The 5,430-nt window shown below is 43.9% G+C and overlaps 1 protein-coding gene and 1 long non-coding RNA gene across 3 annotated transcripts in view; both read left to right on the top strand.

Moving 5' to 3' along the window:
• Positions 1-5,430, top strand: part of LOC122554027 (zinc finger protein 271-like) — an 83,292-nt gene that overhangs the window by 65,825 nt on the left and 12,037 nt on the right. The window lies entirely within an intron of this gene.
• Positions 1-5,430, top strand: part of LOC122553886 — a 19,287-nt gene that overhangs the window by 7,219 nt on the left and 6,638 nt on the right. For both annotated transcript variants that reach the window (XR_006312864.1, XR_006312865.1), the window contains exon 3: positions 944-1,047. This is a non-coding gene — a long non-coding RNA (uncharacterized LOC122553886). The remainder of the gene's footprint in view (positions 1-943; positions 1,048-5,430) is intronic.

Genomic DNA, 5,430 nt, shown 5'->3' with positions numbered 1-5,430 from the left:
GGTCCAATACCATCCTGATTCTCCCAGTCTACCTGCATGTTGAAATCCCCCATAACAACTGTAGTAACATCTTTGCGACAGGCCAATTTCAGATCCTGATTCAACTTACATCTGACATCCAGACTACTGTTTGGGGGCCTGTAGATAACTTCCAAGAGGGTCTTTTTACCCTTAGAATTTCTCAGCTCTATCCACTCTACATCCCCTGATTCTAGGTCCCCCCACGCAAAGGACTTACCAACATGGCCACCCCACCCCCTCTGCCCGTCGGTCTGTCCTTACGATAGCTCGTGTAGCCTTGAATATTAATTTCCCAGGCCTTGTTCACTTGAGGCCACGTCTCAGTTATCCCCACAATATCGTATCTGCCAATTTCCAAAATTCAGATGCTTTTTAAATGTTATAATTGTACCTGCCTCCACGACTTCATCTGGCTATTTGTTCCATACATGCACCATCCTCTGCATGAAAAAGGTGTGCCTCAGAATTCTTTTCAGTCTTTCCCCTCTCACATTAAACCTCTGCCCTCTAATTTTGGGCACACCGCCTGGCAAAAAGACCTTGGCTTTTCACTCTATCCATTCCCCTTATGATTTTCCAAACGTCGATAAGATCACCTCTCAGCCTCTGACACTCGAGGTAAAATATCCCCAGCCTATTCAGCCTCTCCCTATAGCTCAAACCGTCCAGTCCTGGCAGCATCTTTGTATGTCTTTTCTGCACCCTCTCAAGATTAACTTCAGGTCATCCCCTGACCATCTGCTGTCGATTTAGAAACTTTACTTGCCCAGAGTATCTTTCTCAGTCAAGTTTTTGTTCCTGTAGTGCAGTCCTTTTCTGTTTTGCTTCTGAGCTTTCATTAACCTTAAATTTTACACAATGTTTGTTCTCTGTAATTTATTCAGCATAATCTGAAACATTAATTGTGTGTCTCCCTCTACAGTTATCAGTAAATATTATCAATCCTGCTACCTGCGAAGATGATGATGTGTGAATTTGCAGAACCGCTGCAATCCGTGTGGTGAAGGTGCTTCTTAATGCTGTTTGGTAAGGAGTTATCAAATGATAGTGAAGAACCAGGCTATTTGTCACATTTTAAAAGTCATACAATGATCTGAGGTTTTGCACAGGATAGTCGTAAAACAGTATTTGCCATCAGGCCACCTGTGGAGATATTAGGACAGGTGGCCAAAAACTGGGCCAAAGTGATGGGTTTTTAGGAGCAACTTGAAGAAGGAAAGTGAGGTTGAAAATCAGGGAGGTTTGGAGAGGTTTATTGTCTTGGAAGGTGAAAGCATGGTGATAGTGATGGAATGCTTAGGTGGTTGAAATTTTAGGATATATGGTATTTCAGAGGGTTGTGAGGCTAGAGGAGGTTACCAAGAGGACATGCTGTGGCATAATTTCTAAATAGGAATTTCAATATTTTAGTGCTTTGTCATCCAGGAAATATGTAGGTCAGTGAGCACAGGGTGAATGGGAATGGATGTGAAGGAGCACTCAGGCAGCATAGTTTTGGGTGACTTCAAGGTTACAGAGAGGTTGAATGTGGGAGGCCAGTTGGGAGTGTGGAAGGATATTTAAGCCTAGAGGTAACATCAGAATGGATGAGCGTTTCGACAGAGATGCACTGAGATTAGGGTTAGACCGGGTGATGTTACTGAGCTGGAAATGCGAGACTGTCTTAATGATGATGAGGATGTGTGGTTGGAAACACATCTTGGGTGAAATATTTCCCGATTATTGTGAACAGTCTGGTTCAGCCTCAAACAGTTATTGGGGAGAGGGATGGAGTTAGTACTAAGGGAGTTCAGTTTATAACTAGGAGTGAAAACAATGGCTTCAGTCATCCCATAATGTAATTGGAGGAAATTTCGGCACACCCAATGCTGGATGTCAGACAAATCAGGACAGTGTGTGGCTGGGAGGTGATCATTGTCCGTTCAGATGGTGGAGCTTCATAATTTGGGAGAGAGAAGTTTGGGGGATCCCATCAACATTCTGGGTGAGTTGTAAATATTTAAAATCCTTTTCCATTCTGACTCTTCCATCTCTCACTTTGTCCTGCCACAGAAACCAGAGTCTTGTAAAGGCCCAGACCAGCTGGCAAGATCCCCTCCCTGAAGGATGTTAGTGAATGAGTTTGGTTTCACAGAGATATACAGCATAGAAAAAGGCCCTTTAGCCTACCATGTCTATGCTGACCAACAAACACCTGACTTTCTTTGTTTTTTATACTAATCCCATTTTCTTGCATTGTCTATTATACTCTGGCATTTTAAGATTAGATTAGATTACTTACAGTGTGGAAACAGGCTCTTCGGCCCAACAAGTCCACACCGCCCCGCCGAAGCGCAACTCACCCATACCCCTACATTTACCCCTTACCTAACACTACGGGCAATTTAGCATGGCCAATTCACCTGACCTGCACATCTTTGGACTGTGGGAGGAAACCGGAGCACCCGGAGGAAACCCACGCAGACACGGGGAGAACGTGCAAACTCCACACAGTCAGTCGCCTGAGGCGGGAATTGAACCCGGGTCTCTGGCGCTGTGAGGCAGCAGTGCTAACCACTGTGCCACCGTGCCGCCCATTCAGATGCTTCTTAAACATTGTGAGATTACCTGTTTCCACCACTCTGTCAGGCAGCATGTTGCATATATCTACCACCCTCTGGGTAAAGTTGTTTTTCTCCAGTCTGCTTGAAACTACTTGCACCTTTCCACCTTGCCCACTGGTCTTAGACCTGTCTTCCAACGAGAAGACATTTGCAGAATGTACTCTGTCTATGCCTGTCATAATTTTGTAGACCTCAATCTAGACTGTGATATGCCTGTACTGTTTGCAAACAAAGAATTTCATTGTACTTGGGTACATGTGACAACAAATCCAATCCAATCAATCAATCATTCAGTCAGTCAATCAATCATTAACATACGTGCAAACAGCAAGTATCCCAGCATCAGTCCCCATGGTAAATTACTGGCTTTCAATTTCAAAAAAAACCCTCCACCCTCTTTGCCTACTATTTGTAAGCCAGTTTTGGATCCAATTTGCCAACTTGTCTTGGATCCAATACGGTTCTACCTTTATAGGACCACACTTCCATATGGAATCTTGTCAAAGGCATTTCTGAAGTCCATGTAAACCACATCAACTGCACAACCCTATTTAAAATATTTAGTCACTTTTTCAAGAATCTCAATTTAGTTAGTCAAACAAGATCTCCTTCTAACAAATCCATGCTGATTATCTCTGATTAATCTTTTCCTGCCCAAATATTGATTAATCTTGTCCCTCAATTTTTTCCAATAATTTCCCTACCACTGACATTAGACTATCTGCTTTATAATTATGTGGCGTATCCCTATTTCCCTTGAACATTTTAGCTGTCATCCAGCCATTTGGCACTTCACTTGTAGCCACCAAAGTATTAAATTTACCTGCCAGAGCCCTGGCAGTCTCCTCCTTGCCTCCTATTGCAGCCTGGGATACATCCCATCATCTTCCGGCTAGGAACCCTCCAACCACAAGGGATGAACTCGGATTTCACCAGTTTCCTCACTTCCCCTCCCCCCAGCCTGTCGCAGTCAAATCCATCAAATTCAGCACCGCCTCCCTAACCTGCAATCTTCTTCCCGACCATGCCCGAAACGTCGATTCTCCTGTTCCCTAGATGCTGCCTGACCTGCTGCGCTTTTCCAGCAACACATTTCCATCTCTGATCTCCAGCATCTGCAGACCTCACTTTCTCCTCAAAGATTACATCCCATCAGACCCTGGGGGTTTACGAACCCTTTTATCTGCGAAGACATTAAATACCACGTCCTTTATTAAGCTTGATGTGGAGTTGCCAGTGTTGCATTGGGTGGACAAGGTCAGAAGTCACATGACACTGGGTTGTAGCCTAACAGGTTTATTTGAAATCACACGCTTTCAGAGCACTGCTCCTTCATCACTTCATCTGATGAAGGAACAGCGCTGTGAAAGCTTGTGATTTCACTTAAACTTTTTAGACTGTAGCTTGGTGTTATATATAAATTTTAACATGTTCCAGAACCTCAGCATATCAATTGAAATCTCTAGCTGCAATGTCCCTCTCCTCTGTGGATGCAGATGAACAATATTCATTTAAAATGTCCACTGGCTCCACATGCTGGTTGCCCCTTGAGTTTCTAATAGGTCCCATTCTTTCCTTGGTAATCCTTTCACTCTTTGTATTCATATAAAAAGCTTTGGGGTTTTCCTTGATCCCATCTGTCCAAGATATTTCATATCCTGTCTTTTGAAACAAAATCAGACACTCATTTGAAGGCCCACCACTGTAATGGTGTTCACTTGTTGGTGTCTCCGCAGTTTAGATGAATGAGTTCCTACCCATACTCTGAGCAGGTGAATGGCTTCTCCCCAATGTGAAAGGATTCACTCACTCAGAAGTGATTGGATTTTGCTGCTAGTCACATCCAACAATGAAGCACGTTCATCAGGTTCTGTTTCTGCAGACCTTAGAAAACTGGTTTAGATTTTGTGTTGTTAGATGAAGCTGTTTTATTACTTGTCCAACAGAGTGCCCTGTAAGGTTGTTTCAGAGGGTAGTAAGGAATCACTGCATTACTGTGGGTATGGAGTCATACGTAGGCCAGATCAGGTAAGGATGACAGATTTCCTTCCCTTAAGGACATTGCTGAACCAGATCAGTTGTTCCATCAATCGATCGTGGTTTTGTAGCATGACTACGGAGACTAGCTTTCAATTCCAGACTTTATGAATCGAATTTAAATTGCACCAGCTATTGTTGGGGATTGATCCTGTATCCCCTGAAAATTAACACAGGATCACTGGACCAGCAACACCCCTACTACACTGCTTTGGGAGGCTGTATCCCCTGAACAGTAACACCTGGATCACTAGTCCAGTGACATTCCTACCACGCTACAACCTCATTCTCAGGGTAGGTCCGATCAAGGACAGTAGTGGGAGACTGTGTATTGAGTCGGAAGAGATAGGAGCAGTCTTGAATGAGTACTTTTCTTCAGTATTTACAAACGAGAGGGACGGTATTGTTGAAGAGGAGAGTGTGAAGCGGACTGGTAAGCTAGAAGAGATACTTGTTAGGAAGGAAGATGTGTTGGGCATTTTAAACAACTTGAGGATAGACAAGTCCCCCGGGCCTGACAGGATATATCCTAGGATTATGTGGGAAGCAAGAGAGGAAATTGCAGAGCCATTGGCAATAATCTTTTCGTCTTCACTGTCAATGGGGGTGGTACCAGGGGACTGGAGAGTGGCGAATGTTGTGCCCCTGTTCAAAAAAGAGAATAGGGATAACCCCGGGAATTACAGGCCAGTTAGTCTTACTTCGGTGGGAGGCAAAGTACTGAGGGATAGGATTTATGAGTATCTGGAAAAACACTGCTTGATTATGG

Source organism: Chiloscyllium plagiosum, chromosome 10 (genome assembly GCF_004010195.1).
Source record: "Chiloscyllium plagiosum isolate BGI_BamShark_2017 chromosome 10, ASM401019v2, whole genome shotgun sequence".
NCBI lineage: Eukaryota > Metazoa > Chordata > Chondrichthyes > Orectolobiformes > Hemiscylliidae > Chiloscyllium > Chiloscyllium plagiosum.
Note: the sequence above shows the minus strand (reverse complement) of the source record. Positions and strands in the feature narration are given on the sequence as shown.